The 12,077-nt window shown below is 43.8% G+C and overlaps 1 protein-coding gene across 6 annotated transcripts in view; it reads left to right on the top strand.

Annotated features, from left to right (window-relative positions):
* The first annotated feature begins 2,739 nt into the window (after positions 1-2,739).
* The window catches only part of ITSN2 (intersectin 2), a 111,142-nt gene continuing 101,804 nt past the window's right edge, over positions 2,740-12,077 (top strand). For 2 of the 6 annotated variants that reach the window (XM_084793400.1, XM_084793404.1), the window contains exon 1: positions 4,089-4,271. The gene's annotated coding sequence lies outside the window, so the exon portion shown is untranslated. Of the gene's footprint in view, positions 2,759-3,806; positions 3,829-4,088; positions 4,272-12,077 lie in introns of those variants that run through there. The other 4 variants (XM_084793402.1, XM_084793401.1, XM_084793403.1 and 1 more) reach the window with 4 other exon arrangements.

Here is a 12,077-nt window from a genome sequence, read left to right as displayed (position 1 = left end):
GCTGAATAAACAGAAAAGTCCATGTTGGTGTGTATCATACATAGCCAAACTGCTGAAAGCAAAGACACAGTACATGACTTGAAAGCTGTGAAGAAAAATGATAGATGATTATAACAGAGCTATCTGATGAACAGCCCACTTATCAAGAGAAACTACGAGCCTAGAAGAGAACTGAAAAATATCATTAAAATATTGGGAAACAAAAACAAGTAAAACCCAGGAACTCAGAATTTTATATTCTACCTTTTCATGTCCTTATTATGTGCAGGTATGTCCACGCCATGGTGCACATCTGGCCATTAGTTTTCTCCTTCCACCTGTGGGGTCCACAGAGCAACCTCAAGGCATCAGGCATGGCCGTGGGCACCTTCATCCACTGAGCCATCTATCTGGACTCAACTCAGTGTTTTAACCCACGTAAATCATTCATGTTCAAATATGAAAATAAATAACATTTACATTTTCATATAAAATATAAGAACTTGTGGCCAACAGACCTGCACCTTAAAACACTAAAGGAAGTTATTTAAGAGAAAATTATAAGTTGAAACTCTGGTCCTCAGAAAGAATAAAGAACACCAGAAGTGACAAATATCTGGATAAATCTGGATGATTTCTGTTGGCCACGGCTCCTTAATTTCTTTATAAATTATTTGTTTAAAACTAAGGTTTAGCATTGCCATAGGCGGTCTATTAATGCTAAAGGTCTTATGAAAAAGACAAGCCCCAAGTCCTCACAGTCTTCTTATATGATAACATATTTATCTTACGGAGTGGTTGAAATCTGGACACTTTACTTCTGTCTACTCTGGCCTGTTCTCACCATGACAGTCTTATTTTGAGGATAGACTTGGGTAGGTTTTTAGATAAAGAATGGGATCTTTGAAAACTACAAAAGGAGAAATTGAGAGGAAATGGGATTTTTATGGCAGAGAAGAGCATGAAAGGAGATGTCCCCAATGGTAAAACCTTGGTTTACAGTAATAAGCCGAAGAGCCTATCAAAAGAGGAGAAATGTGATACGCACAGTCCACCCCCCCCAACTTCCTAACCTTTTCACTCTACACGAATTGTTAATCTTTTATAGAACCAACAAGAATATCTCTGACTTAGGCAGGACTTGCTATCTCATCTCCAGTCCATGCCAGAGGTGAACAAAAGACAGTCAAATTTGGGGACTCTGAGGGAACTCACAGGCACAGTTTCAAGATCAGCCCATGAGTGGCGCAAGTTGGTGAACCTACGTGAATCACCAAGTCTGAAAGGCCAAGGATGAGGAGAGTTATGGGTGGAGAGGGCTGACGGACTGCTTCAGATGCTGAACTTCTTGGTAGACATTGAGTGCCCTGGAATTTGGCTAAAGGCATATGGAGAGAATAAGGGTGTTGATGATGTTGCAAGCCTCAAAAGAAAAGGACTTTTTTTTTTTGAGTGGGAAAGAATTATCTAGAAACAGCAAGAACATTTCTTGGATGGCTTCTGTGTTTGTCTCCCAAATTCCATCTTTAGCTTGTTGAACAGAACTACTGCGAGCAAGGCCTGCCCAGGAATCAAAATCCTTCACTTCTTTTCTTCCGTCATTACTTACACCTAACCACCAAGCGCTAAACAGCCGGGATTTATTCCAGAAACACATATGTAAATATAAAAGAGGCTAGGCTATTGGAGACCCTCATACTCGATGTTGTGCCAGGGTAGATAGATGGGTCTCAAGTTCTGAAGAGAATCCAGAGCTGTTAGCACTCAGGAGGCAGATCTCCGGGTGTGAGGCCAGCCTGGTCAACAGAGTGAGTTCTAGGGCAGCCAGGCTACACACAGAAATCATGTTTTAAAAAAAAAACAAAAGAAAGAAAGAAACCTGAATTGTTGATTTACCACTTGGGATACTGAAAGCAGGCATACAGAACCCCAATTCCCATCAGAGGCTGTCAGTTTTGCACTTTTTTGTTTTGTTTTTGGAGACAGGGTTCCTCTGTGTAGCTATGACTGTCCTGGAACTCGCTCTGTAGACCAGGCTGTTCTTGAACTTGCAGAGAGCTGCCTGCCTCTGCCTCTGCCTCTGCCTCTGCCTCTGCCTCTGAAGTGCTGGGATTGCAAGCATGTGCCAACACCACCTGGCCGATTTTGTAGTTTCTTTAAGGGAGACTTTTAAATGGTCCTCCCACTTCCCAGTTCTCCTCCTCCCAAGGATCTGGCAGATTCTTCATCAGAAAGAAGACAAGGTAAAGGTTACCAGGTCCAGAACATCAAGACCAAGTGACACTGGTCAGTGAGGGGCGTGAAGTGAAGATTAACTGTCTGCCCGTGAGGAATAAAAAGTCAGTTTTACCTTACAAGCCAACTCCCTACAGGACTGGGGTGAGAAGAACTCCGAGGCTTAGACTTTTGTATATGGGCATGGGAAGAGAGCACTGGCCTAGAGAGGGTAACAGGTACCCAAGAGTGCTCTTCTTAACCCAAGCGGCTTGTTTGCAGACTGAGAAGTATTAACTGCTCTCCAGGAAGTAAGGGACCTCCCAGACTGATACCAAGGAGTCATGTGCCTCTGTGTCACTGAAGTTCAGGACCTGTCTATCAGGTCTTGGTCAAGTCCCGGTCGAAGAGTTAAGAAAAGTACCATGAGAGCAAGAAAAGCCTGTTTGTCACCATCCACATTTGCTAAAGTCCTCTCAAGAGTTGGTTGTCCAGTTGAGTTAGGCCTGAGCACTTGAGCCATCTCTTTAAAAATCAGACTCCGTACCTTCATCTGCCTCAACAGGTAAGAAATGAAGCCTGGGCTCATCTGGTCTACACGGACCTCTCACACTTCAACAGGAATCACAGGGATATGAATTTTTTTAAAAATCAATTTAATTCTGAGATTTTTGAAACAGTTTATATATAGCCTAGACTGACCTCAAATTCATGATCCTTCTCACGAGTTTAGGTTATGGGTTTTGCATCTCAGCACAGCCTCCTCAACCGATATCTTGGCCCCCACAGGACCTACCTTAGCCAAATCTTTTAAAAAAAAAAAGCCTTTTTTGTCGCAGGAGTATTGTTGCCTTTGTCAACTGGCTAGCCTTAGGCATGAAATGGTGACTTGAGTCTGGTCTTTGTGAGGAGTCCATGTAATAGAAAAGGGTGATAGAAATTCTGAGTTTGAGTTTCTCCTATCAAATGGGTAGGAATGTTTAGCTTCTGCAGGCGGAAAAGTCTTGGACAGTTGTCCTGTGAGGAGCTTGCTCTTGCTGGTGAACAGGGTTAGGGGATGCTCCTTGTCTGTCTCTCTCTCCCTCCGTGTGTGTGTGTGTGTGTGTGTGTGTGTGTGTGTGTGTGTGTGTGAGAGAGAGAGAGAGAGAGAGACAGAGAGAGAGAGAGACAGAGAGAGAGAGAGACAGAGAGAGAGAGAGACAGAGAGAGAGACAGAGAGAGAGAGAGGGAAGGAGGGAGAGAGAGGGAGGGAGGGAGGGAGAGAGAGGGAGGGAGGGAGGGAGAGAGAGAGAGAGAGAGAGAGAGAGAGAGAGAGAGAGAGAGAGAGAGAGAATATGAGTAATAGTGACTCTTGGTGTGGTTAAATCCTTTAGGGGAGTCCTTGGGAAGGGTCGCCACATAGGTGGAGGCAACTCCTTCGTGCCTCTAGCTTCCCCATTCTAAGGAAATCCTCGCTCCCATATTAACGAAGAGATCCTCGGTGAATAAGAAGGCTCCAGGGTGTGAGAGAGAGCAAGCTCCATGCGTGGTCCAACAGGGACATCTCTCGGCCCTTTCCAAAAACCTTGGGGTCCAAGTGTGGCAGGAAACGTCCCACCCAGCCTCCGCATGTCACCTCGGAGGAGGAGGAGCCAGGTGGGTCGTAGTAGCTCCTGGAGGTGCTGTCAGCTTCGGAGCTTCGGGACCCCGCAGGAGGGGGAAGAAGAAGCACTTCAGCTCACGCCTTGGCGGCCCTGGGCTCCACGGTTCCCGCGGTGAAGAAGAACGCCACGCTGCGCGGCGCTCCCCCACGGCGGGGCGTCGGTGCCCCGCGGCCAGGCGGGCGGGCCGTCACTGCCCTCCCCGCCCCCCGGCTTCCTGCGGAGGCCGCGGCCGCCATGTTGTTGTGGGGCTGAGGCGGCGCCGGCGGAGCCCAGCGGCCGTGACAGGCTGCGCAACAGGTCTGCTGCGGCCGGCCTGACGACTGACCCGGCGGCGGCGGCGGCACGGCAGGGTCTTCCCCGCGCCTGGCCGCGCTCGCGCGCGGGCAGCTGCTGAGGAGCGCGCGGGGTCGCGCCGTGACGTGCGCGTGGCGCCAGGTGGGTGAAGCCGCCCGTCAGCGCTGCTGCGGGGAGCCGGGCAGGTGTGGGCGCCGCCGTCCCCGGGGCTCCACGGGCCGCGCAGAGGGGGCCGCGCGCCGCACACCGCCGGCTCCGGTCCTCGGGAGCGCGTGCGGCCCCCGCCCTAGGCCCCGGCCGGGCGGCGGCGGCGGCGCCGGGCGGAAAACCTCGGGCCCCCCGGTTCCTGTCCCCGCTCCTCTCTGAGGCCGGGACGCCGGGGCCCCTCGCCGCCGCGGCCTCGCTTGGCAGGTGACGGCCTCCGCCTATTGCTGGGGGGCGACCGGGTCCGCAGCTTTCCGTAGGGGCACCTGGGTGCGCGTTGCCTTGGGGACTCATTTTATTTTGACTAGGTTGATTTTTTTTTTTTTCCTTCTCTCTCTCTCTTTCCTTCTTGGTCAGGGTTGGTGCAGAGTGTCAGGTGAGCCGCATCCCGGTGCGTCAAAGTAGCCCGAGTCACGAGAGGACAGTGGGCGGATGCTTGGCGTCCACGGCTCGCCTTTTACCAGCTAAAGTTGAGAGGTGTTAAGCGTTGACTTCTGCATTATGCACTTGCAGGAAGCTCGGCGCGAAGGAATCTCTGTAGCCAGAGTAAAGTTCATTGCCTATTTAGGGAAAAGAGAAAAGACGCTTGCAAGTGTGTAGTGAACGGGTAAACTGAGACTGCAAAGTGCAGATGGCTTTCATTCTGCAGAAAGACGCTGTATTTGCACGTATTGATCATGCGCTGTGTTGTTCAGTGGTTGCCCGTGGCCAATATGTTCGTTTGAAACTTGGATTTATAATGAAAAGGAACATTTTGGATAGAACCATCTACTTTATAATAGGAATTGGAGATCGCACGGAAATTAGTGCTGTAATACATCCCTTTTTGTCTGTTTCACAGTGTTCGTTGCTTACTCAGGGGAGGCAAGATGTCACTTAGAATTTTGTGGTGTTAGCTTAATTTAGGTAGCACAGACTGGAGGCCAAGCTACCTACTTAAGCCTCGGAGAAATTGCTAACTTCCCTCTGAAGGATTGCAATAGTGTCAGTCAGTGATAAAACCTAAAAGCAATCCAGAAACACCACCTACAACCTTTATCCGAACTGATGGGAGGCCTGCAGAATTCAAAGTTATTTGCTTACCTGTAGGTTGGGGATTATTCCTATTATTGCCTTGTAATTAAACAAGCAAAGTGGAAGTCTTTCCCCCCCCCCCTTTTTTTAATGAAAAAAAAATGTGTGTTGAAAAATGTATGAAGAAAAAAGTGTGTGTTGCTGCCGTTTGATGTATCGATTTGCAGTTGAAAATATTGTGTTTATTTTAACCATTTAATGCAGTCCTAAGCATTCCCTTTGCTCATCTTTATGATGAAAGGTAGAATGGTTAGTAAAAACTGGACCAGTATTGAATTATTGAGTAGAAAAATGCCGTTGTTCAACATGTCTCAAGACTCAAATCCTCATTTCCCTTGAATGTGAAGAAATGTGTTATGTACATTCAGGGGATTGGATTTGTTCTTTTTAAAAAGGCATCTTTACATACACACCCATTACCCAAACTAAGAAGCTTTCAAGATTTTGTTTATCTTGTCATTTTATCCTGTAGTTATTGTATCTCTATTACAAAATAGACATTTTCTTATATAATCTTAGAACTCTTAGAGGTGTGTGTGTGTGTGTGTGTTTGTGTGTGTGTGTGTGTGTGTGAATGTAAGTGTATGTGTGTAATGGGGGCGAACCAACCTTTCTACACATTCTGAGCATGTTCTCTGTCCTCCTCCTCTTCCTCCTCTTTCTCTTCTTCCTTATCCTCCTTTTCTGTTTTTGGTTTTTGGAGACACGGTCTTTCTGTGTTAGCCTTGACTGTCTTGGACTCACTTTGTAGACCAGGATGGCCTTGAAATCAGAGATCCACCTGCCTCTGCCTCTTGCTCGCTAGCTGAGATTAAAGGCGTGTGACACCACGCCCAGAGAGTGCCATCCTTTTAATAAAAGAATATGTATTGTTCATCATCACCTAAACTTCCTTTAGTATCACCTGTGGTGGTCATTTATAGAGCACTTACTACTAGTATTAGAGCCTATGCTCGGTGTTTTACATAATTATTTAAAGCACATGAAAGCCTTACAAGTAATTAATGTCCTCCCATCAGCCTGAGCAGTGAAATGTTAAAAGTTTAACAGACTGCTCCAGGTCTCAGCACTAATAATAGTAAGTGTTCTGTTTGAGTTTAGAACACCTATGCTCTTGTTCATAACATCATGGCTTAGGTTAAAAAAAAAAGTGTGTATATGTATATATATGGAAATATATATATGTGCCTATATATGTCTATATGTACAGGTTTGTTTTGTTTTTGAACACATGAATCTGTGTGTGTGTGTTTACGTTAGGAGGGGGTGAGCTGGATTTGTCAGCTCCAGGAAGGGGCTGCCAGGGCCCGGCCTTGCAGCTTTTCCTGAGTGCTTTCCAGGTGCTTGCAGTACCTCACCACTGCCTGGCTCTCAAGCTCTCAGTTTACACAGCCAGCATCTCATTGTTTAGCACGGGCAGGCCTGGAACTTATGATCCTCCTGCCTCATCCTACCCACTGCTAGTATCACGTATGCAACTTCACACCCGACACAGGAGTTTTACATATTTACCTGAAAACATTTACACTGGGCTCTACACATTATTAAGAATAAGCTAACTATGTTTCTAAAATATGGTATATTTGTTCTCTATCCCACCTGTTTGGGGCTTATTTTTGTATTTTAAATACGGAATTTTTTTTTGAAAAACAATTTTGCAAAAAAAAAAAAAAAGACTGAACAAGGGGAAACTTTTTGGGTATGCTAATTGATAAAAAGCAGATTCCAGGTATGAAGTAGAAATCCAGAATATTTCAGTTGTTTCTGCAGTTGCTTTAGATCTGAAGCTGAGCATACACCAGAACTGTAGTTCTACTTGGCTTTTTTTGTTGTTGTTGTTAAGTTTGTACCATTCTACGGTGGTTGCACACGGGCGAATCTTAGCATTCTCTGGGGTAAAGTGTGCCTATAGGTGTTCTTGAGAAAGAGGAACTGAGCTGGCCCTAAAGGATATGAGGCTGAGAGGAAATGGGGGAGGAAGGGAGGGAACCGAGTAGAAGTGGGACAGTCAACAGACCAAGAGATAAAGTATTTTCATAACTCTAAGAGTGCAGCGTATTTTGTTTGCAGTGTTTTGAGAGACTCGATTAAAACGTCATTTCACAGCCATATGAAGCCTTTGACTAACTGGGCTAGTTACCATACAACTATTCAACCATGATTGTGGCAGACATTTAGGGGGTCTGCCACCAGATGGTAGACATGTAACTTGTTGTATTTAGCCACCTGTTTTATGTTTTATGGGTCCTTTTCATTGTGAATGCATATTCATTTGAGAAAAGGTCTGGTTTAATAAAAATTGCATGTATATTCATGACTCTGTTGGATAAAAGCATAGGCTCTCTAGTTAGACCCTCCTACCAAGCTCCGGCTCCAAATAGTTGAATGACCTAAGGTTTCTTTAATTATCTTATTTCTGTTTCTTCTTCATCTATAAACCAGGGGTAATAACAGAACCCATTATTCATAGTGTTGTATAGAATATAAAGTGCTTAGGGACTGTGCGCAGCGTAAGTGCCCAGTTACCTGGTATCATTCCAGCTTCAATGAGAAATTTCAAGTTATTAGCCTGTCCTTCTCTGTCTCTGTCTCTCTCTCTGGTTTGTGATTTATCCTAATAACTATAAAAATAGTTTTTCTTTGGGTGCTCAGTTTTTAATCAGCATCAAAATGAGCCATATGAGAAGGCTAGAAAATAGATACAAGGCCTGACCTTCAGTTCAGTCTAACACTCTACCCCTTTAGTTCCCTTCCTTTCTACTACTTTGGGTTATCATGTCAGAGCCTTTGAGTTCAGGTGGCTAAATTCTTTGCAGTGTGAAGTGCAGGTAACCAGGATGAGGTTGGGGCTGAGAGAACAGTGACAAGTGCCTGCAAGGCTCTGGGCTGGTCAGTAGGAAGGAGCAGCCTTTGCGTGGCCATTTTCTTTCTGCTGTTTGGAGTCTCTGTCCTCCTTTCTCAGTCTTCCATCCAAAGTGCTTTTGTGCATCTGTCAAATGACTGCCTTAGTATAAGAACCGGGTAAGGCAAGTTAATAAATCTCATATTTTCTGTAACATTTGGTGCCATTGCTTTTTAGTAACTGCGAAATAATTCTTAGAGATTATGTCACTTCAAAGATAAGTGGCGTTTTCTGTTAGTTACATTTCTTGTTGCTGTGACGAAGAAGCAGCTTGAGGAAGGGGTTATTTTGACACAGGGCTTGAGGGTGTAGTGCATCGCCTCAGGAGAAGGAGACATGTAGTCAGGTGTATTGAAGTCCCATGCTCTCCTGGCTTCGTCCTGTGCACGCAGGCCATGGAGTAGCAGTCCACATTCAGGGTGGGCCTTCCCTCTTCCCTTCACCTTACCTAGATAACCCTGCATAGGCATGGCCAAAGACTTACCTCCAAGGTGGTTCTAGATTTTATCAAGTTGACCTTCAGTATTAGCCATCACATTTGCCAAGAACGGTGTAGGAATACAAAGTAGTATTACTTCCCTAAATATTATTACGATCTGAAAACTGAAGCAGTAGAAGAGAAAGCTTCTCACAATTTAGGTTGTCCGCTGCTGAATTTTTAGGGAAATGCTTATAGATTGATTCTGGTCTTGCTGCAGAAACAACCTGTGTTGGAATTTTCCTTGCCCTCCCCTAGTTCACTCCAGTGATTCTGACTTGGCGTTACTTCCTCCTTCCAAGTGTCCTAGTTCCTACAGGGTTGCCCAGGGTTGCCCAGGGGTTCTGAGAACTGAGATGTAAAGAGGCGTTGGATGAGATTTGGGTAACCACAGGCCTTTTCTGATCGTACTCTCCAGGATCTGGCCTTCCTAGTTTTTATAGCGCGATGACAACCTCTCTTGCAGAGTATTGCTGCTCGATCTTCACTAATGTAACTTTTCCTCTTTCTCTTTCTCCACATTCTGCATCAGCTTTCTTTTCTTTATTCCCAGCCACTGTCTTCTCTCTTTGGAAGTTGAGGACAACAGAAGTTACTCATAATTCATAGCATGGAAGTCATTCTCTCATTTCATCAATATTGCATGATTTCTTGCAAGAAATGTCCAATATACATACTGCTTATGTAACCAGTGAATAAAATATTCAGCCCTGTTCTGCCGTAGTGGCACTTAAATTCGGGAAGAGAGAAGAAATGTCTTGAATTTAGAATTTGCCAAGTACTGTGGAGAACATTAAGGCAGAAAATAGGTGTCTGGAGTATGTTTGTGTGTGGAATAATTAGGAGAAGTACATTTGCTACCTTCAAAATTATCAAGGAACTCAAGACCAAAGAAAATCTGTAGTGTGCATGTACAAGTAGATAAATGGTAGCCTTAATGTAAATAAGTTTGTTCATATTTAAGGATACCATATTTAAGGTGGTTATATTATTATTATTGTTGTTGTTGTTGTTTATTTGGTTGTACCAGCAGACCTCTTGATAGTTTTTCTGGTTACTGAAACCAGAAAAACCTTCCCCGGTACAACGCGTGCTTAAAGCAGAGATTTGCCAAATGGTTTGCAATGGGCACTTAATTTGATTTTTCCTAAAAGAACTGTATTGTTTGGTTTAAAATTTTATTGACTTTTTATGTGTACTATTTTTATTATGATGAATAATAAATGTTCTGTGTAGAAAATTGGAACACTATAGGGAAATGCAAAGACTATGATAATTTCCAGACATAGCCATTGCTCATGTTTTGGTAGGTCTCTTCCTAGAATTTTGTCTCTGCAGATTGTCAGACCTGTTATGTTGTTATAGCTTAATGTTTTTCTGCTGTGCTAGGGATGGAACTGGGCATGTTGGGCAAGTGCTTTTCCACTGAACTATGTGCCCAGTTCCTGTTCTGTGATTCTTCTTTTTATCTTAGTAACATTTATCAAAATTTGGCTCTGTTTTTACTATGTACTTATCTACAATATACTTTTATTGGTAAATAATATGTTCTTACTACTGAATATTAGTAATAGTGTCTAACATTTACAGAGCAGTAGCTATATACTAGTGATTTAGGATACACTTTACATAAATTCATTTAGTCTTTAGCCTCTCTGTAAGAACTTTATAGTTGAGGAATTTGAGCAAGCATAGTGTAGTAATTTCCCCAGAGTCACAAAACCAGTAAGCAGGAGACCTAGGACATGAATTTGACTTTGATCTTCTGCTTATAATCGATGTCTTACATTGCTTCTGTAGACTAAAGTAGTTTGTAATCTTTCCTTAGTGCCATGCTATGGTTCACATCCTTGTAGCTGTATTTGTGCTCATGATTATGAGCATTTCCCCAGAATAAGTTTCAAATAGTAGACATTGGGTAAGCATACTGTCGGGTGACTGTACAGGAAAATTCATTAGCATCAATGTGTGAATGAAACCAGTCTTATTTCCCCACACCCTTAAAAACATTGCCTTTTAAAAATACGCTAACTCATTAAAACTACTTTTTCTTCCTCTAAGTGTTAATATCAGAGCATTGCTTTTCCATTTTTCTTTTAAAAAGTCCATTTCTGCTTCTTTCTCATTTTATTGGCATGTTTACTTTGTCCTTTTGTTCCTTTCCTATTCTCTCTTCCCTCCCCTCTCCTTTCTTTTTTCTTTTCTTATTTTTATTTTATTTTTTTATTCTTTTGAGACAGGGTTTCTCTGTGTAGCCCTGGCAGTCCTAGACTCATTTTGTAGACCAGGCTGCCTCCACCCCCCCCCCCAAGTGCTGAGATTACAGGCTTGCATCATCAGGCCCGGCTCCTTTCTTTTTTTCTAATTTCTTTTGACAGTCATATAGCCCATACTGGCCTCAGATATACTGTGTGACCAACGATAACAGAGGTAGCTGAAGCTTCTGATCCATCTGCCTCCACCTCCTGAATGCTGGGATTGCAGGCACATGCCACTGCCGCTGGTTTGTGTGGTGCTGGGGAGCAAGCCTGAAGCTTGCTGCGTGGTAGACAATCATTCTACAGAGCCATATCAGCAGCCATCTTGTTTGTTCCTGAGAACAACAAGATGTATGTTAAGAATTGTATATCTTTCTTGTAGTTATACACTTTCTCTAAGCTTGTTTTAAAGCTTTGTTTATAAATTTAAGAAAAGTATAATGATGGTAGCTAATATCTCTATAGCACTTCTCAAGTACATATATGTTATATATGCTGTGTTTTTTATTTAATAATTCTTCTTCTTCTTCTTTTTTTTAAAGACAGGATCTCACTTTGTAGCCCTGTCCATCCTGGAACTTTCTATGTATACTAACTTTCTATCACAGAGACCTACCTGCCTCCCAAGGGCTGGACTTAAGGGCATGTGCCTGGTCATTGTCTTTTACAGCCTAGATTTTTCCTCTGCCTTTGCCTATTTTTGTTCTCAGTTTCTAAAACTCACCCTGTTCCCAGTAACCTGCCGTCTGAAACCTATTGTTCAGTACTCATTACTCAGTGTAGGAGTCATTTCCTCTGAGATTGCTCATCTAATAACGTTCTAGTTTCTCAGGGCAAAGGGAGGCGCTCATCTCGTTCTCATGCCCATAGCACTTGCATGGAATTCTACGTTATGGTATGTTCTTCTTCTTCTTTGTTCTCTAATCTTGTACGTCTACTGACTGGGCAGATACACTGACTTGATTTAAAGGTGCTCATGATCCTGATGGTGTCAAGAAGTGAAAGGCTGGGTGGCGGCCCAGTTGATAAAG

This window comes from Acomys minous (genome assembly GCF_964271855.1).
Source record: "Acomys minous genome assembly, chromosome: 8".
NCBI classification, from domain to species: Eukaryota; Metazoa; Chordata; class Mammalia; order Rodentia; family Muridae; genus Acomys; species Acomys minous.
This window is presented reverse-complemented; position numbering and strand designations above follow the sequence as displayed.